Source organism: Seriola aureovittata, chromosome 21 (genome assembly GCF_021018895.1).
Source record: "Seriola aureovittata isolate HTS-2021-v1 ecotype China chromosome 21, ASM2101889v1, whole genome shotgun sequence".
NCBI classification, from domain to species: Eukaryota; Metazoa; Chordata; class Actinopteri; order Carangiformes; family Carangidae; genus Seriola; species Seriola aureovittata.
The window spans coordinates 15,631,390-15,656,215 of NC_079384.1; the positions used below are offsets into that span (position 1 = coordinate 15,631,390).

A 24,826-nucleotide genomic window follows, 5' to 3' on the forward strand; every position below is an offset into this window, starting at 1 on the left:
TACCTCTTTATCACTGTTCTCTATATTTATCCCCCACCCCACCCCACCCACCAACTCTCTTCCTCTCTGCAGCTTGTAGCTCCTCTCTCTCTCTCTCACTCTCTCTCTCTCGCTCTCATCCTCTCTCGGTACTCGGGAAAATAAGCCTCAGTCTCAGTGATGCTGTTCACTTCTCAAAAGTCCTGAAGAGATTAGCTCTTTGAACTCATGTGGCTTCATTTCATCTTCAACACTTTCTTAACTTTTAAAGGTAAAGTACATTAGATGACACAAAAGTTTGCTGCAGAGAGCCGGAAACTTGAGTGTAAGCTACCAGAGAGCAAGAGTGACATCGGGACTTGCAATGATTCAATGTGATCAATGAGATTCAAAATCACATTTGAAATAATACAAATTACTAAAATCCAGCCTTTGAATTTAACCCTGTTCAACAAGATGCTCTGTGGTTTACTCTGAACAGCAAATTATCATTATTATTATTAATTATTATTTGAATAAGCTTGAGTAGTTTGTGTGTGTATCCACAAAACCTCATTTGAAGAGATGCTAGAAACCAAAAAATAGAAGAGAAAAGTACCCACATTTACACCTTTGTTCACATGGTTGAACATTGGTGAGAGCTAGGCTAACCGTTTACTCCTGATCCAGTCTTTATGCTTAGCTAATGCTAATGCTACAAGAATGTGAGTAAGAATGTTCCACAAATTTTAAAATTATTCCTTTAACAAACACCATTTCCCACAAACCTTGCCAGATGGAGACAATGCATGGTTGCAGCTACTCCAAACAACGACAGCAGTTTTTCAGGCATCAGAGATCACAGCTAAAAAGTTTGAAAGATGACACTGGAAGAAAGCTTAGGTGGATATGATTGACGCAGGAAAAACTAGCATTATGATGAAATATATTACAAGCTGCTTGCTAGTAAAGCTTCATGGGAGCTGTAGTTTTTTAATGCTTGTGCTCATCATGAAGGCTTCACATTCTAATAGCAAGTGCTGTGGATACACAATTTTCTTTTAAAATAGGTACACTGACCATGTTTCTTATCAGGAAGACCAATGAAAGGACCTTTCAATTAGAAACTACAGAGTCACACAGCTAAAGGAACAGTGGTTAGCCCAAAGTGGCATCAGGACTTGCTTCCGGACCTGGTTGGTAATGTCATTGTACACCTTTTCTTACTTTCAGGCAGTCACTGAGGTCTACAAAACAACATTTACCCGTGACAACTGCCCTAGCCCAGGCGTGCAACACCTGGACTTTACAAAAAAAAGCCCATGTTGTTCTTTTGCAGCACACAGCGCACTACTGTAAAGTGCTCTGCGGCTAAGCAGAGCTATGGTGGCCTGAGATCCCCATTGTATGTGCAGATCGTCGGGCAAAGGACTGTTTTCCCAGCTGTCTCAGGCACGCTAGGCATGAGAGAACGACGGAGGAGTGACGGATCCGTATCCCTGAGGATTAGCATGCAGAAGACATCCTGGTGTTGAGCAGGAGCGGATTTAAAAGCACTTTGCTGATAATAATGCAACTCTGAAGTTGGCAGTCTGGGGAGGAGGGCTCGTAAGATGCGAACCTTTGGTGAAGAAAGAGCAGAGGGAAAAAAAGTGCCCTGCTGGAGAAAGGAAAACACAACCTCATCTCTGCACTCTTTGAACTAGGAACCACCTGCTCTCTCTTAAAACAACTTGTCTGGCTTTTTATTATTTTGCTGCTCACCACTATAACATATGCTCACATGGGGAATTGTTTCATGTGTTACTCAGAGGGAATTTGTGGATGCTTTTTTCATGTGGTCATATTCCACATGTTGAAGCTCTACATTAAAGGATTTAACTTTGTTGATGTTATGATGTGAAATGTCCCATCATACATCCTGTGCATGAGATACACCTGGACAACTGCATTTTATCTGATTGGCAGTTGGGGAAGTAAGTGAAAGGGAATCTTGCTATTACTAATAGAGGTTTACATTGTATGATTTGTCTTTCTGTTACTGTCAGGTGCAGTTTGCAAAGTAGAGTAGGAGTAAATTGATTGATTAGATTTTGGGGTGAGGAAAGAACTGAAATAAGGATTGTGCTATAAAAGAACCAGGAATCAAATATATTCAGACAGCTATCAGCTGACATTATATAGCTTTATTCAAATTAAAGCTGCATTAACAAAGACTTCAACTTCTTTTCCAACTTTCATTTCTGTACGCCATCCCCACAGTCATTTTAATATTTCAAAGAACTCTTTCTACAACTTTCACACAAATGTTTTCTATATTTCACAGAGCTGAGCAATTCCTCTCAAAGTTTTATTTTCAAAGCCCTCCGTTGTGGATGTCTAGACATCTCAATCAGCAATGATATGGAGGCTGTCAGTAAGAGATATGTTCATCCATTGCATTCATCTCAGCAGGCATCAAAAGCCCCCGACAGCAGCCTCCGTCACACCACAGGTGGAGGATACGCTGTGAAATGGCACCATTGTCATCTCTCCGTACCATCTGCCTCACTTTCTCCAGACCCCCCCTCACCCCTTCCACTGCCACTTGTTGTCGTCACAGAGCAGCAACAATGGGCTGTCACCTTGTAATGAACCCTGAGGGTGCAAGGCACTGATTTAAAGTCCCATTACCGTCACAGTGCAGAGGGACTGTAGGAATGATGACTGAGGTACGGCGGTTTGCTGGCTCCGAGCACAGATGGTGCTTTTTCACACAGTAAATGTTACTGGGTAAACGTTGTATGTGCTGAGACTGTTGGACAATAAAGGTGAAAGTGTGCACCGCAACAGATTGGTGTTTTTGCTTTTCTCATTTGGCTCCTTCTGGTCACTAAACCTCTCCAGGAATCTGTTCTGATGAGTTATTTCTGAGAGCAAAAACAAAGCTGCAATATTCTGCACCACTGAAGTGGAAAATGAAAACAGGCATTAAAAAGTAATACATTACAGAGCATCTTTAAAAAAAAAAAAAAAAAAAAAAAAAAAAAAAGCGCAGGTATGTTATCAACATGCACAAACCCCCTTTTGTAGGGATGAAAAGAAAAGAACACGACTTCTGTTCTGGCTGATTGTGTTGACTCTTGTTGCCCAAGCTGCCCCGTGTCTTCGCTCTCTCCATGTGAGCTGTGTCTGAAAAGGCAGCGAGCAGCATGAGGCCGGAGCGACTGTGTCCGCTCATGTCACATGGCTCTTTTCATCTCTCTATGCTGCCATTATGGTGGGTCAGGGGGTGAAGGGCAACAGTGGCAAAGCATGCTGGGATACATGGACTGTGAGTCACTCTCCCGTCGGCGCTCGCGGCCCTTGAGGGTTTACGGTATTTGTTGCTAGGGTACGCTGGCAGCTGCCTCAGCACTGCATGGTAACCAACCTATGGGGCATTAGTTCTGGTTAGACCCCTGTAGGATGTTATTCAGCACCTGCGTTTTAATTTTTCATCTGTATTCAAATGGAGGAGTATTGTTGCTAAAATGTGTATGAAGAATGTCACTATATCCTTTTCTCTAAAAGGAAACTTTTTTAAATTCTCAAAGTCAAACTGAAATGAAAATTCATATTTGTCTTGTGTACATGTGAATTTGGAAATGGAAATGAACAAAAAGAAATGTAAACTTTATTTATTTTTCTGCAGCAGTCTCTTATCGATGTTCTCCAGGGGAGAGTGAGAGAGATGTGTTAGCCGTTTTATCAAAAATATGTCCAAAAAGAAAAACTAAATCTATATACAATAGATGCAGTATTATCATAGTTTGTGTTTCCTCACACAAGAAGTGAGGAGAATTTAAATTTCTGCTTGACTAAAACTTGGGGATTTCAGCCCTTCTCTGTGATGGACATGCGACATGTGGATTTTCAAACAAAAACAGCCAAGGATTACAGATGCTGAGCTTGTCACATCACTCACCCTCCAGGATGAAGAAACACTTGGATCAAACACAATCTCGTGTCTCATTCCTGCCCAGCTTTTCCAGGAATCAGTGAAATGACTTGTGAAAATGGTGTGGGAACCACGGGAAAGGGGTTGCATTACACACGTGAAGAGGTCTATGTCAACACAGAGTTGTCCATAAATTTGATGGTTTACATGTAATAGGTTGATTAGTATATCTAATTGTCACGGCTGCCAGTTTTTTGTTACCTTTCTGGTTTTACAAGGTTTTCTTGCCTCCTCTGGTAAAAATTAGGCATGTCCTCTGTTTATAAATCCTGCTAACCTGCCAACATTTCACCAATTACTCAAACAATGTTCCCTCTCTGTTCACAGCCCTGTCTTAATCCTCCACGGCTAGAGATGGCAATCCACAGCACAGTGCTATTAAACCAGTCAGACACATCTCAGGCACTTTGCCCTGCCAGAGAGAAATGCAGGTTCAGATGGAATTACATCAAGTGGCAACTACAAAAGTTATTTTTGACAAAAATAAAGCACATCTGTCCCATCACACTCAAACCATCAAACCAAATTACCAAGTTAATTCTGCTTTTGGCCACTGGCTTGACCTTTATGGAGACAAAGTGATAATCTCTGGACAGTGGTACATGCTGAGTCCACACTGTGAATGAGGCTATGAAAAAGAATGGTGCATCCTCTACTACACTAGCCAGCTCATCAGGCATGCGGTCCCAGCTGGCATGGAGGCAATATGAAACACATAAACCCTTCTGATATTAATGACTCTGTCGGGCTGAAAGCCTCTGATGCTATTCGGAGATAGCCGCTAAATGTCCCTGAGTACTGAGAACACAACATTATATGCATTCATATAAATATCCTCTCATCTCTGCACAAGACTCCCTGTCCTTGAGTTCCCATGAAAATAATAAGAGGTGGGCCTCCTGTAACTCAATACCCAGATATTGCCTGCAGTGGTGGCGCCGAGAGATGAAATGAAATCAGAACAAGGTGATGACAATGATGCCACTTGTGGTCGAGTTGGAGACTTAAGGATTCATTCCCCTCATATTTCAACCACGCCTCCAATCTCCGCCGTCCCTCTTTAGCCTCCCCTTGGCACTCCTTGACATTATTATAATGCTGGCAATAATCATAACAATCATGAAAGCAAATAGTACAACTTGGAGATAAATGAAAGGATCAGCTTAAAATGAAAAAATGTCACTATTGATTCAAATTGTTCATTTCAATTAAGTACAAACATTTATAGTTTGGTTAGTATATTTCAAAGGAATAATTCAACATTTTGAGAAATACACATTGCTTTCTTCTTGAGGTTTGAATAAGAATAACAATACCAATCTCATGTCTTAATATTAAATATGAAGCAACCACAAGCAGCTAGCTAACTTAGCTTTGCACAAAACTGTAAACAAGGGGAAACAGCTAGCCTTACTCTGTCCAAAGTTAACAAAATCCACCTACAAGCACCTCTAAAGTCTGTACTTACGCATTATACATTGTTTAATTTGTACAAAAACCGACGTCCAAAAATGACAATTCCCTGTTTTACAGGGGTAATGTGTCATACTATTTCAGGACCAGTCGCCAGAGAGCAGATGGACAATCTGTTAGTCTGTCAAATGTTTTAATAAGTGAGTTTTCCCTGTTTCCACTTTTTATGCTTTGCTTTAAGTGGTATAAATCTTCTAATCTAATTTTCAGCAAGAAAACCATACGTTTAATGCTAATTTAGTGATCACATCTGAATTCATCGTTCAACATTCAAAGTCTTTGTTCAGTTTTGTACAAAACTAGACAACAAGCACTGGTAATGGGTTTAGTAGCCCAGGAACCGCATATCCACAACAGAGTTACTGCAACATGATTGTTTTGTGGTTTTTGCAGCCCTTCAGCAAATCTTTAACAAACGGTTCTATCAGCACTGAGCTGACGATGAGCTTTCTGTCACCGGTGAGGGAAGCTCCAGTGCAGTAAAAGCTTCTGATTCAGTCAGTGAGAAAAAGAAGAAGAAAGAAGTAAAGAATAAACTCTCAGATAAAATTAAGTTTTAAGAAGAGATTCAAAAATTATACTGACTAACTTAGCTTTTACTGGCACCCTGAATGTAAAGGCTGTTTAGTTCTAAGCCTGGGGCAGACAAAAGCCCTCTGCCCATGGATCTAAAGCTTTTCTCTTTTTATTTGCTACATACTACTTTTCTTTTCCTAGAGGATGGGAAACCGTTTCTTCAGGTTGCCAAGAGCAGCAGTGCCATATGGAAAAGCTGTGGTGGAAGACAGGGGCTTAGACGTGGTCGGGCATCCCCAACAGCCAGGCCCCTAATCAGTTCTTGAGACGGGCCAAGAGGCTGTCATCTCTAGGGGGTCCCAAACGTCCTTTAACGCCCCGATCTGTCACACACCTGCCACTGTCTTTTATTGGGGCTGAGAGGCAGCTCGTACACTGGATCTGTGCCGATGAGACCAGTTATCTGCCCCTCCTGCAGCACTTCAATAACAACGTCAGTGTCAGGTTCCCCTTCAACAGCGTACTACACATGGACGGGGGGCAATCAAAGGCCACTCTTCAACATTAGGGGAGATTGGCCTGAATTTAACCCTTGTCTGTCCCTCTCTCAAGAGCCTTAAACAGACTGGAAACTCGCAGTGAGCAAGTGTCCAATTTCTCTGCTAGTTTACCCTCTGAACTGTGAGGATGGATGGAAGGGTAGCTTAGCCTCTTATCGAGACCTCCAGGGACGGGTAGCATTGGAGCTGGATGGGCCCAAGAGGTCCTTGATTTCATTACATGCCTGTTAGGAGTCAGAGTTTGTTGTCTCGCCATCCCCAATGTTTCCTGTGTGGGAATTCCCACTCAAACAGCAAAGGAACTTCACAACATATTACTACTTATTTGAGATGGAGTGCTAATTATTTTTACAGAGTGCTAAGCAGACTAGTGCCGAAAAGTTGGTTTGACAGACATATTTTTTATTTTCATCAGATTAGATCGAAAACTTGTTAAGAGCCCAAATCACCCAAATTACAAAAATATATATTTTTCTCATTTAACTGTAGTTGTGTAGCCACAAGATAGTTTTGGTTTCATTCATCCAGTATTTGAGATATCTGTCTCTGCCCCACCCCAATTGAGGTGAGTGGAATTTCACCTGAAGTGGAAATTTACACTTAAAATATTCATCAGCACCATATTTTAATCTATTAGGATAATCTCTTTAAACTATTGAAGTTGTCATAATTTATTTCATTAGTGATTATAAATATTTTGTGTGTGCGAAAATGACATGGAGATTTTTGAATTTTGAGTTATGGTAGGGAAAATACTAAATTGGCTGAGGTTTGGTTTTTTCCCAGCAGTGAGGAGTCATTTTCACAAGTGGTCCCCCCCCCCCCATTACCTTAATTGTAATTATATTTTCCTTGCTTTTTCCTCTTATTCCTTGACCACAATGTAAATTCATATCACTAATTGCATATTTTTCAAATCTGTTTTAGTAAAATAAGAAATACAGAAAAGAAGTTAGACATAAAGCTCCTCAAAAAGGATCAAACAGCAATAGTTCTGCTGTTATACAGAGGAATCCACAGTAACATTCTTTCATAGATGCAGTTTCTACTTTAAAAAGTAGTTCCAATAAAAACTGTTGACACCTTGGTTTGTGGATTATCATATTGTGATTTTGGGAAGAGGTGATGCTGTTGGATTTTGTAAATGTAATATTTCATTGCCATGACCACCACTAACAAAATTCCATTTACCTCTTTTGTATCGCATTTGTGGTGGTACAAATCTGGACAAATAAAGTCAAAACTCTATCTGCAATGCCAGAAATCACTGGAGGCAGCAGTCTGTATTTGCTCTGAGGTGGACTATGAAGATTTAGATGTTCAGAGTACTTTGGCCCTGATTAGACTGCGTGTGGTACAAAATTTGCTCAAATGAGATCAGATTGGGGAGAATGTCAAGGAAATCATTATCGCCTCCCATTGCCCAGAGTGCGGTGCCATGGTCGGTCATCAGCACGTTAATGCTGCCAGTACGGCTTGTCGCTCACCAAGCACAACATTCTCCATTCATTTCGAGCCCACTGCTCCACATTGCTGGGAGATGTGTAGCTTTTCTTTCCGAATATCACTCATGTACCTGTTTTCTCAGCAAAATGGGAGATGAGAGGAGGAATTACCGTGGAATTATTTTGGGATGTTGTACTCACTCTGAAATCTTCGTGCCTGACATTTAAATGCACAAGCCAATGTTAAATTATGGGTGACAGACATAAACAAAATGGTAAACCCAGGCTGGCTGCAGTATTTGAATTGGACTGTTCTGCCCTTCGTGAAAACCAAGACCTTTAAGCAACGCTGACAAATCCCACCTCAGGCCCACCACAGATGGCATAGCAATCCACTCAGGCAATGAATAAAAGAGTAGGTGTTGAGCCCTAATATCCCGTGTCTAGGACTATTGCCATTCTGAGGCGACAGTGACAGCCAAGCCAAACAACAAAAACTACACTCAGCATTAGCCACACTGTAATAGCCACTACTGAAAATGTCAAACAACGCCTTCTCTCCTGTGCAGCTACAAATTATTCCAAAGCTTTGGTTGAATAATCAGATTACAGTAAGAACTGTTCATTTATACTCACTTTAACCCAATGAGCTGCTTTGTCATTCACATAAATGAACATCCCTAGCCTTCGGTGACATTACACAAATCAGTACAAGCAGCTAATTCAAAAGAAATTGATGATCTCCTTGGATTGTGTCCAATGACTTCTGAACAATCAGATAATTCATCTGTTCTCTCAGAGTCCCTAATCCACTTGGCTTTGGTCCGCTGACCAAGCCAGTCAGAATCAATTCATGTTATTCTGGCATTTCTCTGTGCTGAAAGCAGCACGCCTCCACAATTACAAAAATATGTATTTTCCTCAGCTCCTCTCATTTGGCTTCACGCTATGGCCTGGCAGAGTTCACCCACCACACAGTGTAAGCACAGGGTGTGAGTGTGTGTGTGTGTGTGTAAGGGTGTGTTTTATTCAAATCCAATGTCATTTGTGTCCATCTATATAATATGATAGTGTTACTGGGTGGAGTTAAGGGTAAAAAAAAAAAAAAATCTTGTGATACTTTGGTAAATTTGAGACCTTCATGCACACACAGTGTTGTGAATCCCACATCCTTCTGTGTGTTCTCACCCTCACACAGTAAGTGCACAGAAAGCAGAGACATAATTCATAAGTCATTTACAGCCTGTCTCATAAGATCAGGATGACTCAGAATTTATGACAAGCCATTATTCTTATTAGGCTTGTAAAAGAAGGCATTAGCCAAAGGCAGGCATTAGTAAAATTCACTTTACCTAACAAGGGGCAGGCTGGGGTGAGAGCACAGTTATATTCAATCAGAGCTCTACAAGGTGATGGCAGGATGCCCAATTTCATAACTAGTATGAAATGTTCTAAATTGATCAATGTGACTAATTGTGTAAGCTCTAGGGGGGAAATGTGAGGTAAGGAGCACAGCAGAGGTTGAAATTTCATAGGGATACGCATCTCTGCGTTTAAATATAATGTGCTGGACAGTATGGACAGCTGATTGCGTGCGAGGGAAGACAAGCAGCAACTCATCACTGCACGTCAAATTAAGCCTCTTCCATCCATGAGATAATGATGCAAGACAAAATAAAATAAACAAACTGAAGGAGCTCCAATCCCCCGCTCAAATGCCCCACGCGGATCCTGATTCTGCACGGCAGCTTTAGGAAATCCGGCTGTCCCAGGGTGTGTCAAATCCAACACAGAGGACCCCGGAGGGGTGAAGAGCACAGGCCCCGGTTTCTTTGATTTTCGCTTTATATGACACGGTTCTCACATGACCAGATAACTTTGCAGCCTCTGTCAGACAGCTGGGCCAAGCCCGGGCCATCTAGAGGAGGGAACAGGTGGGAGGAGGCCAACTCATTGGAAGAGGTTTGGAACCAGTAGCTATCTGTGGGGTACACGATTGAGAGGTCTACAGAGGAGCTGTTTGCATGTTGGCAGCACGGAGAAAACTTGAGAGTCTCCGAGCTGAAGAGCCAATCGTTTGATGGGTTAGGAGAGAATCTGTATGGATGGAGACAACTTCAGACAATTTCATTTCAAACACTTGTCTCTGAAGCAGCACTAATCAATATTTTCATACAGATTGAGGGTCTAGCTTGTGCGCAGAGTAGAAATGCAGTGCAAACACAAAGATGGTTTGTGCCTGCATGTTTCCGAATGGCACAAATGAAATGACAAGGTACACACCACTCAGCTTTCACTTATACGATCAAGAAGGGCTCCGGTTGTGGCTATAATTGCTTTAAAACTACTGTGCAATTTCCAGATTTCTTCAGCAAATGTGGCGGTTTACATGTCTTTATGACCAATATAGTGAATAAAAAAATATGACAATAATAACATCAGGTTGACAAATACCTGGATTTCCCTCTAAGCTAGGTGAAACACTCAGACCAGAACCGTCGCGGGAAATGTTAACAGCAGGATATTACACTTGAACAAAAGCAGTTCATTAGCATGTTTTGTGTCATACAGCTGTCAAGCCTCCAGGCCAAGGTGTTAAATTCAGGATGACTGCAGCTATCGAGTGCATCAGTTCCCCCCTTAAGTGAATCGGCACTGTTTTGTGAGAAATATTCTTTAAGTCCCCGAGGGTGCAAACACCATTATGGAATATTGGAATATGGATTCCATCCCACTCATGCCATCATCAAATCCACCAAGAATCAAATAAACATCTGTCGTTCTTTTACTTCAATTTGCTGGTGACATAAAAGTGTTATGAAACTCCAAAGGGCCCGCTTCAAGCATAAAGGGTGTAAATATTTTGCTCAGGAAAATGTTAATTTAAGGCAGAGCCGAAGCTGCGACAAGTGTGTTTTCCCACTGACAGTTTCTTATGGTTTTGTGGTCAGATATTAGTCCATCATCTCCAGCAGGCATCAACCCCTGATCTCCTCATTGATCCCACACAAAACAAATGGCAATCACCGACAGCGGGGCACAATGCTTCATCCTGCCCAATCCATTTACCCCCTGTCACAAAGCTCCCACACTGAAGATGGAATGCACCGATGCCCCACTGATAGACAGAAAGACAGAGAAAAGAGAGAGAGGGAAGGGGCGGTGAAAAAGGTGCTGTGGAGGGAAAACAAGGAAGCAGAGACAGTATGTAAGAGACAGAGATAAGAAGGCATACAGAGAGCGAGAATGAAATATGAGAGAGACAAGAGTAAAGAATGAAGCTGCCATAATCGTTAATAACGTTCTGCTGCACCGCTCATCTAAAACTCACACTACAGCACCTCCAGCAATATTCAACAGTTAAAACCAAAGATTCAGTATCAGACTCCCCCTTCCAACACAATCACAAAGCATCACTATATGACCACTTGTTTGCAGGTGGCATCACATGACCTCAATGTAGAATTTCAGTCACATAATGACACCTGGACCACTTCATTCGCAGAAGAAGATCGTGAGGTGCTGATGAAAGAGACAGTTGGACAAATGGATTCAACCCATTGAATGCTGTGGCATCAACATCCCACTAGCTGGATGTGCCGTATGTTATAAGCCTGTTTCTCGCACACACTAAGTAACAAACTGCGTAAATTCTTTAATTTACCCTGCAATGTGGGAAGGAAACTACTGCAATACAATAATGTAGAGATGAAGAAAGATTTTTTTCATTCTTTCATTCCTCTGTTATCGAGAGAAATGACTGACACAAGCAGATCTGCGATGGAAATGATTTTGCATGTCTGAAAAAGAGAAAAACATGTCTTCATAATAATCTTCACCAACTTTGGAAACATGTAGGAAAATACAAAAGAAGCCCACGCTGAATACAGTTCTTGCTTTCTCCTTGTCCTATGTCCGCAAGCCACCATATTCTTGACATGTAGCTAGAGATGCAGACCTCTGGTGGGCGTGATGGTGTTGCAGCTGATGGCTCATAACAGAGCTGCCAGATTCCAGAAAAAGTAATTATTTACCTAACGCAGTCAGCCTAGCTCCCTCAAAGCTGCCTTTAACCAACCTCAAAGCCTCCAGACACACACATCACATCCTCTGCATCACACATGCAGGAGTAGAAAACAAGACATTACAGTTTAACAAGCATCCAGCTCTCCAGTGGTCCAGTCCTCAGTGTTCACAAACCCTTCAACTCCTGGATGTAGGTTTATCAGTGGCCAACATTAGAAAAACCAGCGAGAAGACAACTAATAAATAAGACAACTTTGGAGTGACCAAACTGATATGAACCCTCCATCAAACACCTAGTAAAAGAGCAAACAAGCCAATCTCAAAAATGTACAAATACAGAAGAAACTACTGAGAATAGAACCTGTAATGTCACTGGATTATAATCCTTTACACATGTTATAAAGTAAAGTGTTATTGCCCAACAATGCTCGTAAATGTAATCCAGTTTAACATCGGGCAAATAACATACAATCCATTCCTAGAATAGTTCTTGTCACTCTGATTAAGTCGAGATGGAAAGAGACTTTTATTATCCTAACCATGTGTTAAAAGCACTCATATTTGAGGATTTGCTTTTACAAATTGCAGAGAAACAAACAAAAGATGTCATCTTCCAGTTCAGAATACAGGATAACATTTACATTTCTCCAGATTGCAGTTATAGAAAAAAGTACATTTGATATAATTGTGACAACTCTGAGTAATCTAATAATAAACATTTGCACACCACACAATAAAAAATCCTACTTGTCCACAGTGCATTTTGCTGTGAACAATGAAGACCACAGACTTAAAAAATAGCTGCCATGGCCAAAGTGAGGTTATAATGGGGCTTTAAATTGGCCAGTGTGTTCCTGGCTTACTGGAAAACGGCAGCACCAGCAGCCACCACGCACGGTGGCAGGTTGGGGGAGAAGTCAGTGGGTCTTCATTAAAGCCAAACCACAGAGTGAGGAGGAGGGAGGTCTCGTTCCCTGCTCTCTCTGGGCTGCGTTGGCTTTGTCAGCCCTTCTTTGTAATTAGAACAGACCTCCTCCTCCCACTGTAATTAACAGCAATAGGATGTGTGCTGTAATTCAGCCTCCTGCTTTGTCATGCTGATATGTTTCTGGGCCACGGCTGATGCTGGGTGGGCCACATCTCATGCTGCTGCAGTGTGGAATTATTTTTAACACTATAACTAACTTGTTTTATTCTGTTGTGAAATAGAATATATAGAAAGAGACTTATATACTTAGTGTAGTGAGCATGTGCTGCATTTGGTAGCACATACCCAGTAATTAAAGCGCATTTATTTTGCATATACATGGTGCCAATAAAATACTTACTGGGTGCCTGTAGTGGGATAAATACAGTATATAGGTACAGGAGACGAAGACAAGAGGTTAGGGAATAAGGTGGTAACAACTTTGTGTTTAGTTATAGTACTTGAATTATTATTTGAAATAAGTATTTTTTATTAGCGAGAACCTAATGTACAATAATATTTTTACTGGATAAAAAGGCAGGAAAAATGGGTAAACAAATAATGAAGTAAAAATACCCCTAAAAATTACTTAATTATTTATATAAAAAATAATTATTTATGAAAAAATAAAATAATTATGTAAAAGTTTGTTTTAAAAATGGAGAACCTATTAAAGTACTTAATATAGTGTACATTATTATATATACACATTAATTATTTAATATGTACCAGATAATTTAAAAAGTACATACAGTACCATTTCTTTTTATAGTTATGAAATTATCAAATGATCAGCAGTGGGAACCAACTTATTTTCAGGCTACATTGTGTTAGTTTCAGTTTCAATACACAGTGATCTCTCCTTTCATCCAACCGCTCAGCTGTTACTTTATTTGTCTGCACTCTATTGTCATCTTGTAAAAAGCTAATTAGAAACCCAGTTACCTGCATACACAGCTGAAACCTTGTTACATAATGGAGGGTAAACACACTGATTGTAATTGGCATGGTGTAATCATTGCATTACCGAGCATTTTTTGGAGCCACTGATACTACAGTGATTTGACAAAATTTTGACTCTAACATAAGCTTCAGCTCTCTATGGCTGAGCCACATATAGTTAAAAGGTCTTTGTCAGGTCTTGATGGGTCAGGGCAAGTTGATTTCAGCTGATATCAAGATCCTGTGGTGCCATGGTTAGTCTGTTAGTAATAACCTGTACAAAGGTAGCTGCATTCCCAGGTCATACACTGTAGCAGTAAAGGGTTGGGATCAGGGAGGAATGACGGGAGTGAAGGGTTGTGACATGCCTCAGTAGCCAAGACATGGGTGAGATGCTTATCACACTTAATAATACCGCCTACACAGTTCGCCTCCAAACGATCCAGAAGGGGTGGATCTATTTATTTTCAACTGATGAGTGTGAGCAAATGTTACTCAGTGATTCTGTGCTGACAAGTCAAGACATAGATGGGTGCCATCAGACGTTCTCCACATACATCTTCTGTTTTGATGTGGTGTGGAAGAGCTGTGATTGCCTAATCCTGTTGAGACGACTGATAGGGAGACCCAAGCGGTGCGTTTGATGCAGCAGGGCACAGCACGGGCCAGATATGCCCAGAGGGACGTCTTCGTTAAGACGAAGTGGGTGTGTTTTATGTACCTTCACACTCTGGCTGTCCTTCAGTGCGCTCAGAATTAAAACCTACTTCTGAAGCTTTCAACCCCTCTTCTCCTGCTTCACCCACTCAATCTTGTCTCTCTCCTAACAAGACTGTGATTGGATGATATTTTTAACCTGTTTGTCCAAAGGTCCTTGGCATATTGAGGCAAGAAAAAAAAAAAGAGAGATGAGCGGGAAGAAAGATGAGCCGTCATCGAAACACATTTGTGTCAGGCGGTGTCCGATGTGTTGCAGTAATCTATGGGAGCACTTATGTCTGTGACATGAAGGGGCATTCATCACATTCCTCCTCAGTCTGTGGCAGCAGAACGCTGGCAGAAGAATTTCAATGCAACACTTGGGCAATACATCACAGTGGACGTCGCTCCGTGGTGTGGCGAGGAATGTTCAGCACATCCACCTCGCATTTTAAGGACCCCTCAGTGCTGGCATCAGGATGCACCAACAGTGCCCTCTCTAATGTTCCAAGATGTCAACAAAGATTGGGCTTGAAACGAGGTCCAAGAGGGAAAACAACCTCTAAAACTTTCAAATGAAGGGGTCCATTATGTTGCATTGGTTAACCCCAAGAAAGAGCAGGCACAGGTCAAAGACTGTAAACATGTGTGTTGAAATGCCTATGTCTAGACAACATAAAATAGTAAAGCAGTGGCTGTGAGCCAGGTAAACATTAACTGGCACAACCTATTTTTGTTCCAAAGACTGGAAAAGCACTTATCTCTGTAAATGTCACAATATCATTTTCCACCGCCCTGGGAGTTTTTATTACAGCGCAGAGACTCTGGGGTGCAAATTAAAATGGACTTACGTCCTTTCAACTACATTTTTTTTTTCTATAAACCAGAATCTCTTCTCTCTTCATCTTCTTCTATAGTGACCTCTTTTTCTCCTTTAGTCAATATAGAGCGGTCAATAAATTTCTTTTCTGTTAGCAAGATGTGATATATAGTCGGTGGAGATGTTTGTCTTGCCATGCAATGAGAGCACAAACAAAGTGGCAAAGATGGGCTCTTGAGTGACACAAGGAGTTCCTATAATGAGGCTATTCACTTTGAATGTCTTTCTTTTTTATAGGAAACAATAACTAACAACTGGCTACAAACTATAGAAAATGAAAAAACATCTGATATGTGATTTTTTTGATCAAAACACAAAAAGTAACAGCCTATGAGGACAGAACTTAACTATGACTAAGAAAATGTCCAATCAGCGAGTTTAAAACTTAGTTATGCATGTTGCTACTAGCGAGTGAAAGGTAATGATTACACTTTTCAGAAACCTGATGAACATTGGATGAAATTGGCAACTATGGAGCAGGGCTTTGTTCTCAATTATCACAATGAGGCATGGTTCATTGTTGGCCAAGATTAAGAATGCAGAGGCCCCCCTGCCCCAAATCTGCTCTCCTCACACTCGCAATTCAAGGTTTTGAAATATAGATCCTCAGTGGAGGTTACTATCTGTTGGAAATACCTGTAGCATATAGCAAGTACTCAGGATTTACAATGACAAGCTACAGCCTCTGATCACAACTAGGACTGAACAATTAATTGCTTTTGCAATGATATCGTGATATGATAAAACGCAATTTTATAACCACAAAGGCTGCAATTACACTCTGGTCACTTGACATGCAAGCGAGAGTAGAGCAGTCGGCTATAAGAGGGAGCAACATCTTGGCACACTACACTTTGACTTGTTGTATAATGGCTTCAGGCTTGACAGAACCTGGCACTACGGAAACTTTAGTGTCAAAGAGGAGCAGTACATTGGTTGTGTGGAACTATTTTGGCTTTAAAGCAGAAGATGCTGCACAGCGTCAGGAACAGAATCTGCCTTGCTACCTTGCTAAGTCATGGGGCAACAATACTAACCTGTATCAGCACTTCAAAAAACACCATAAAGCCATGTACAATAGTTGAATGGCTAAAATGCCTTCATAAATGAAGCCATTCATATCAATTCATGTATCATCTAATTTGATCATGACATATAGGCCTGGCCTACAGGAAAGAACAGTTCATGTTTAATCTATCTAATATTGTGTTAGTCATAATATAGAATGAGTTCTTGCTTGTGTTTGTTGAATAATACAGAAGATAAGGAACTTAAAGAAATAATCACATATTCAAATCACAATAATGGTAACCCCCCCCCCCCCAAAAGATCACAATTAGGTTCAGCACTAATAAAAACCTGAGGGACAATATCAATCACCACCTGCAGATATATTCTATCATGCAGGATTTACAATACATAATTGTTACAATACTTTCCTGGGCCAGCAGCAACAATATCAACATATTAGCCTACAACGTGTAGCTGAATGGCATACACGAGCACATACTGCCCCACTTCCACCAAATTACAGTTCTATGATTCAGATTCCTCCTTCACACACGCACACAGTGATCGATTCAGACTGCTCTACATAGATAGACCTATAACAAATTAAGTATGTCATCTGTAACATACAGGATCTCCACCATATCAACCATCCATGCACAGAGACGCAATGATACAATAGTCAAATGTTTTCAAAAACTTTTTATCGTATAAACAGATTACTCAGAGACAATAATATATCAGCTGCCTTAAATTAAGATAGTCCATAATGTGTGAATAATCATGCGAGAGAAAACCTACCTCCTGTGAAGGTCTTCTTTCTGTCAATTACTCCTTGAAAATCCCTCCACCACATCATTTAAGTCCAGGTCTCTGACAACTTCCAACTCTGTTGAGGGAATTGATACGAGTTTAAGTGTTGCCTCATCCTTCTCAGTTATTTTTTTTTAATCCTGCAATATGGGAAAATAGGCAGAAATAAATTGTGTGGCTGCTAAAATAGTAACCTACTCACCCACACTCAAGTGGACGTGAAGGGGCGGCAGGTGAAGAGGTGTCTGTGGCAGAGCTGTGGCTCTCTGCCTCTGTTTCATGCTGATGCGCAGCTGAGCTAATGTTAGCATCGTCCTCTCCAGGATGTTTGCTAATGTTAATGCTAGCAAGCCCAATAGCCGACTTTTGAAAAATAAGTTTTCACCTTTCTTTTTACTGCTCCACTGCTCCACTGCTCCACTGCTCCGACGTTTGTTTTTCATTATGCTTTAAATGCATATTTCGCGACCAGTCGGCTTTGCCGCTACATTCCCACCTGAACTCTGACCTCATACGTCAACATCACGATACAGACGCAGCCAGCTAACCGATTATACAATTTTTCTTGTTTTCAAATAAAGTAACTCTGCATTCATAGGTTCGTGTTTTAATATATAAACACTCAAGTAATTTGATTTAAAGGGGAAAAAAAAACAAAAAAAAACAAGACATGGCAACAGTTGGTGGGGGTTTGAATGCCCCCTAGAGGTGGGAGGCCAAGTAGCAGCTTCTTCTCCATAGCTATACATCTACAATATCATAGTGTTTAGAACCATCCACCATTCTTAAAAATACTATTAAAAAAAAAATAGAAGAAAAGCAGCAGTGCTAGAGAACCTGTTTATGTGAAAGATTGGTTTTCGGTACATCAGTGATTTAAAAGCTGTGGTGGTAATGCAGTTCAAAGCCTCCAGGCTGAATCTTAACTGCCATTTGACATAAAAAAAAAAAAAAAAAAAGATTGTGCTATTAATCTCTTCTATCTCTAATTTCTAGGTCATGAAAAACATCAAGCAGTATAGAATCAGTAAATGAGCAATTATCCAACAGCTCTGTTTGGACAAGACCCGCATGTGGCTGACATTTGATTTATTAGGCCATTCAAAAATTAAACTGTCAACACTTTAAAAATCAAATTACTCAAAAAAAAATTACCCAGTGAAGATTTTGAGAGATAATCATGTGTATGCCAAACATGCAGAGCAGAGACTAAACATTGAGACAGCCATTATTATATTCTGTGTATTTTACGTGATCCAGATCTTGTGGTGTGATGAAAATTTGAATTGAAATCACCTGTTTGTTTACACTAAGCACTAATGGTTTTTCACAAAATGTAATCTCTCCATGGAGGAAGACCAGAGCATAGTCCGCCTGTTGCAAACACAACCCACGCAAGCCGCCTGGGATGCAGCTGTTTTCTTCATTGGATTTGTTTGTTGTTGCTGTAGCACTGATGAGCTCAGTGCATGGATTACAGTCGTCTGACAGCACTGTGTGACAAATCTGTAGAGGCGCTCGCTGCAAGGCTGGGATCAGGTCAAGGTGTAATCTGTGGAACACAAACTGAATTTATAATTCATTCCACGTATGTGTTTTTGTCCATGATACAGGTGGGAGATAATGAAACCCTGACGTCCTTTATTGATTTATTATGCTCCTGTCCATCTCCCGCTGATTAGCAAAACATTATTCGATTTGTTTTCACATCACACACCAGCTTCTCTCCCAACAAACTACTTTGTCAGGGCTCTAAACGTTACCTAGTTACTGTGAATTTGCAACAAAAATACACCGGGACTGATTCAGAGGAGTGTATTTCTATGATTATACTGGCAAAGACACAGAGTGATGACAGTAAAGGCTGCTTCCTGTCCAGACAGTGTGGATGGGGCGCAATGTGCTGATGTGGAACATGGCCTGGGGCGCATCCCTGTCTCTCTGCACGGTGCCTATTATCTCCCATAGGGTACAAAGCAGCCCTGCTATGGCGAGTATTTCCTGCTTCCTCTCCCGCAGCAGAGCCAGGTACTTGTCTGAGGCAGTTACACGACTTCCCACTGTAACCCAGCTGGAAAACAGAGGATGGAGAAAAAGCATCTCGCTGGGTCGCGGCCTCCAGATTTAGTGGGCAGGAAGCATTGTTAAAGAACAAAGCTAGTCTGTGTTTTGGAGATACAGTGCTACAAGAAGCATGCAGAAGTGAGGGTGTGAAGTGCTGGGGAACATTTTTAAAAGAAATCTAGTCTCACCCTGTGTTTTCAGCTGGCCTTGTTGAGCACATTGGTCAGCCATTTGTAGACACAAAGAAAAGTCTTTTTCTGAGTTTAAGTTCAGTTTTTGCTCATAAAGAGTTTGGTTCAAAAATGAGAAATCTACTATTGACAAGAACCCCATTCTTCCATATTGAATGCTTGCATGAAAGTAAAACACATTATGATGTTACTTTTAAAAGAATACTGCACTGATTTAGCATTGTACTCTTATAAGAGTCACGATGGTTGTCGACAGCTTTATTAAAATCAAAATCAGTACAACAGAACCAGATAAATTGTTTTTTTTTATGCCATGCATTTTTCTGTCTCATCGAAACCTGCCGCCTACGCTATCCATAATGCATCTTGACCATTAATAATAGGTTGGAGATCCTGGTGTGTTATCCTACTAGCAGCTAATGCTAATGCTAACCTCAAGCCTTGATACATGTGCTACCATTTTGCACTGGTAACGTAATTTGGATCCAGAGTCTGTGCAGTAGTGATCAGGGAGTGGAGACGCAGTATCACCCATACACTCCCAATTGCAAATCACTCACAGCTGTCAATCATGACGTTACTCTCCCATTTTATAGCATGAAATAATTAATTAAAACCAAGCTTATCAGAAATATGAACACTTGAACATATGTTGGCTTGACAAGAACTACCTAAAATGAGAGAAACTTTATGTGTACGTTGATTTGTTAGTTTTGCCCATGTCCCCTCCACTAACATGGAAGGGGCGGGATGTATTACCTATACTGTAGCCGGCCACCAGGAGGTGATCGAGATGTTTTGGCTTCATTTGGGGAGCTGTGATGTCGTCCATCTTTATACACAGTCATTGATCTGAAACTTTCAGAGGCAAAGGTAGAAGTTGCATGATGCTGTTGTTAGTGTCTGCAACAAACAGTCACTGTTGACTTCTTTTTAACCACAAACAAAGATAAGGTCGTAAATGAGTGAATGCTCAAATTAATCATTTGCGCAGCTCTTATACGTGTCCACACTGACAAACAATAGTGGCACAGATGAGAAAACATGGCTAACTTTACAAGGCATTGACAGCTCGTTTTGCTATTTAGGGTTGAGGACTTGTTGGGGGAGAAAAAAATGCATGTTGAAGAGTATTTTCAGCAGCTTTGTTTGTGTATTTTAATTATCCAAAGTGTCATAAATATGACAAAGTTTCTTTCTCTGTTCCCAAAGGCTTCAGGTGATTCAGTTACACTGTGGAGGCAAAACAAAGAGGATGGACTGTTTTGCCAAAAAATGCAAAACAGCCACTTTGTTTAAACACTTTTCTAAAAGCACGCCTCTCCCAAATGCACAGCTTGGGCCTGAACAAAACATTTTTCTTTTCATGCATCTGACACTGCCGTCCGTCTGCTGCTTGGCTCGGCTTAGCTTGATGCATCTGTTTGTGGAAAAAAAAACAAAAAAAAAAAAAAACACCTGCATATCTCTCTCCCAACTGAATTGCTCAGAAGTGCTGCCAAGTAGAACCGGACAGATGTGGGGACTGGATCCGCAGTAGACAACTCCATCACTCTCCCAACTCATCCCTCTGTATAAATCTCTGTCTATCACTGCTGCTGCAGTTGTCCTCTGAATCCCATTAGTTTTTGTCTGCCTGCAAAGGGCATTGGGGAAGGGCATTTTGGAGATGAGGAGAGAAGCAAAAACGTGAAGACAAAAGCGTTGCCGCTGCTCTACATGCTGTGCACTGTAGGTCAGGAGCAACATGTGTGGTCCATCATGCCTTGACATATTCTCATCCTACGTGGTGGAGCATGGCCGTCCCCACGTCAGGCTAATGAGGTGTCTACTCCTAAAATTGTGCTCTCATTCAGCGGGGGACTGAGTCACAAACGGAGTCAATGAGGACACACTATCAGAGGCCATTTCCTCTAAAACCGCTCCTGCCCCTGACCATACCCTGGTCACCATTAAATGTGGTATTTTCTCTCATGCAGGCTGGACCCGGGCAGGAAAGTGATATCCACAGATGTGTTTACGGATGTAAGCGTCTTACCGATGATTAAGTTTCCTGGAAAATTCTCCCTGTCTCCTTCGCTGTCTTTTGGGTTTCTCATGCTTACTCCCACACACTCCTCCTTTTAATTAGGCTTAAACATTTTGTTTGCAAAAAAAAAAAAAAAAATATCTCAAAATAATTTACATGGCTCTGACTTTTTCTCCTTCATCCTTCAGTCTTTCAAACATCCTGCTTCTTTCTCTCTGTCCAGGTTGATTTCCCAAGTTCCCCAAGTCATGAACATGCAGTTCAACATCATAAACTCCACACAGGCAGCTTAAAGGTTTATGAGTTTAGCTTTATGAGAACTTGGGCTCTATTTTTATAGTTTTGGCGATTGTTTCTATCAATCCTGATAACATTGTGCTCTCCAAGTAAATTGCTGAAATGTGGGAATTGCTTAGAAAGAAGTCAGATGGGGCATGAAGCACTTAGTGGTCAGACAATCAGACAGGTTGTTAACAAACCAATGGTTGATGAATGGTAAAATTATTACCCAAACTCTTCATTGTAAACGTCAAATGTAAAATGTCGACTCGCTTTACCTACCATAGTTGTGCAGACACACAGTTTGCCTGTGCAATCAATGAAGGATTATTTATTCTGTTTACTTCCATTTTTCAGTTGAATCCTAATGAAGTGCTTTAGATCATTTGGCTACATTTGGCTTGTTTACAACCTGTCTGTTTTGTGTTTCATGCACTGTCAGACTGCTGTCACCATGTTTCTTCATCTCAGCAATTACTTAGGCAAATACAATGTTACCTGATAGAAATGAGTGATGAAAATAAAATCAGCCAAAATTATCCTTCAAAGCCTGAAACATTAAGTTGTTTTCCCAACTTGAGTTTGTCCTCAAGGAGGCAAAATAAAAACTTTGAGTAATGCTGAATTCTACTGGTCTATAATTAGTTGTTTTCTGGGGATAACTTTTGGTACAATTAATTGACAAAATAGGGATTAATTTAAAAGAATTGCTCCAATTAAACCAAAGTAATTATTCACATATTTAGATTTTTTGTATGTCCACAACTCTTTATGTTACACTGAGTATTAACTGGACTAAATTATTTGGACGTGTACCAGTTGAACCTTCTTGGGAACTATCAGGAAACTATTCTAAAATTAAACACCCAAATCATAAAGCAATTAAGAATTTTTTGTTGTTTGTCAACTGAACAAATTGATAATATAAGGCACTTTTGTTTACATTGGGATCACAGGTTGTACCTTTAACCTCCAAGCGTTGCAAGTTAGGCCATTTCGCTCCCTCTTTTGGTAACGGTAGAATTAATGGCCTGTTTGATCATGCGAACCAGATGTGCGAGATGGGAACATGCCACCATTAATGCTGCTCACCCGTAAGCCTGCGCGCAGGCTTCGGCAATGAGGTGATGTATTTCACATTTCTGTTTCACAGTCTATTTGTGAGTCAGTAGGTTTGGCTTTCTCACTTTCATGCTGGTAAAAATGGCACTAACAGGGTCCCTTTGGAGTAATAGCTGAAACCGAGTTTCTTGTTACATTCTTGTGAATTTGACAATGACATTCTTAGACATGATTACCTCTCGTACGCTGGTTCACAGCTCGGAAAAGTGTCCGACCTTTTGACCTGTATATTGGTTCTCAGGGCCAATAACTAGTGTATAACATTCTTGGTTACTTCCTTGGCTTGTCACTTGGTACATATTAAATATTGGACGTGAAGGGTGTGTGTGACGGGAAGGGAGTGACTACAAAGGCATTATTCAGTGTGAGAGACAGAGAGAGGAATGAAATCCAGATTGGACAGAACCAACAAGAGTTGTTAGGCAGAGCGGGAGATGAAAGCCCGCTCAACTGGTTCAACTGTCCGAAGAGAAGTGCTTTTTGGACAGTTTTGAAATGATATGAGAGGCAGTGAAAGTCACAGCTACGGCGTATGGTTCTGGTCATGGTCGTTTTAACTGCCTCTCCCTTTGCTTCCCTGTGTTCTGCTGGAGCATGAAAATAAAAACAACACGTCTACTTTGACAAGAATGTGGGACTAATCAGGGCCAAAAAATCTGCCGCTCGACTGCTCGCTGCCTTGACTTAGATGTATGGATGGTATGTGAAAGTCTTTTTTTACCATCTCCTGATTTTTTTTTTTTTTTTTTTACATATTTCCATGTTTCATGTGCCTCATTTTTTGTTAAGTGTTTGACTGTGAATGTCCAATAGATGTTGAACTGAATTTAATGTTAAATAGGCAATTGAAAAGAATAGCAAGGGCGGTTGTCTTAAAAGAGATATTAAAACAGCCCTTTCCTCCCAGGCATATTGTTATGTCACGGTCATGTCATATCCCAGTAATGGTTACTACCAGTTTATGACTTTTAAATGGCACTCACATCCACATCCAAGTCATAATTACGGCTGGGTGATTCCGATTTTTCTGACTCGAAAACAGAAGTTCCCTTAAAAAACAAACACTGACACATCATGTCAGCCAAAGTCCATTGTTTAAGGTAATTAAACCTTAACTGAACTGAGAAGAAACTTGAGAGAAACAACTCCTTCTTGTCATTTAGCAGTACAATAAAATTGGAAACTGGATTTCTAAAACTGAAACTAAATTAATACATGTTTTTCTTGTTGTCGAAGCATGCACAAAAAAAACACTTGATATTAAATTGAAGCCTGAAATATGGCTCAAATGTTAGCATATATAGCATATATAAGGCTGGTTATTCTCTTTCTTTCTTACTGCCAACTAATCCCATGAAAAGGCCAAAACCAATAATATGTGAGTCCGTCTCTCTACCCTTGTCGGTGGCACTCAGTCCCACATGCACTGGTTCCTACTGAAGAAATAAATATTGAAAAACTGATCAAAAATATATAGTCTCAGTTTTAAACAACGCTCAGTAATCGCCTAAAACAGCTGGGCACTTTAGTTTTTAGCAAATATTACTTAAACAGGACCGAATAGTGCATTTGGTGGGGACTACTTTCATTAGCGGATTAATACAGATTTGGTGCTCTGAGTATTTACAGCAACAGGACAGTGTATTTGGGATTTACTCAAGATAAATTACAGTGCCGGTGTCCATTAGTCTGGAGGAACATGTCACGCAGTGCAACAGTGTGGATCATTAATGTATTTTTAATAGGTTTTTAACAACAATGGAGCTCTGAGGTTCAAAGAAAAGACCGAAAGCAGAGATCAATTCATTGGTTTTGATCTTGACAAGAAATGTGTTGACAATACAAAATACATAGAGTATTACCATACTAATCCTA

The 24,826-nt window shown here is 40.6% G+C and overlaps 1 long non-coding RNA gene across 1 annotated transcript; it reads right to left on the minus strand.

Annotated features, from left to right (window-relative positions):
• Positions 1-2,183: 2,183 nt before the first annotated feature.
• Positions 2,184-17,674, minus strand: LOC130162964 (uncharacterized). The gene is made up of 3 exons (XR_008826328.1): positions 17,469-17,674; positions 17,255-17,342; positions 2,184-3,370 (listed from the first exon to the last, which is right to left on the minus strand). It is a non-coding gene; the product is annotated as an uncharacterized LOC130162964 (long non-coding RNA).
• Positions 17,675-24,826: the final 7,152 nt, after the last annotated feature.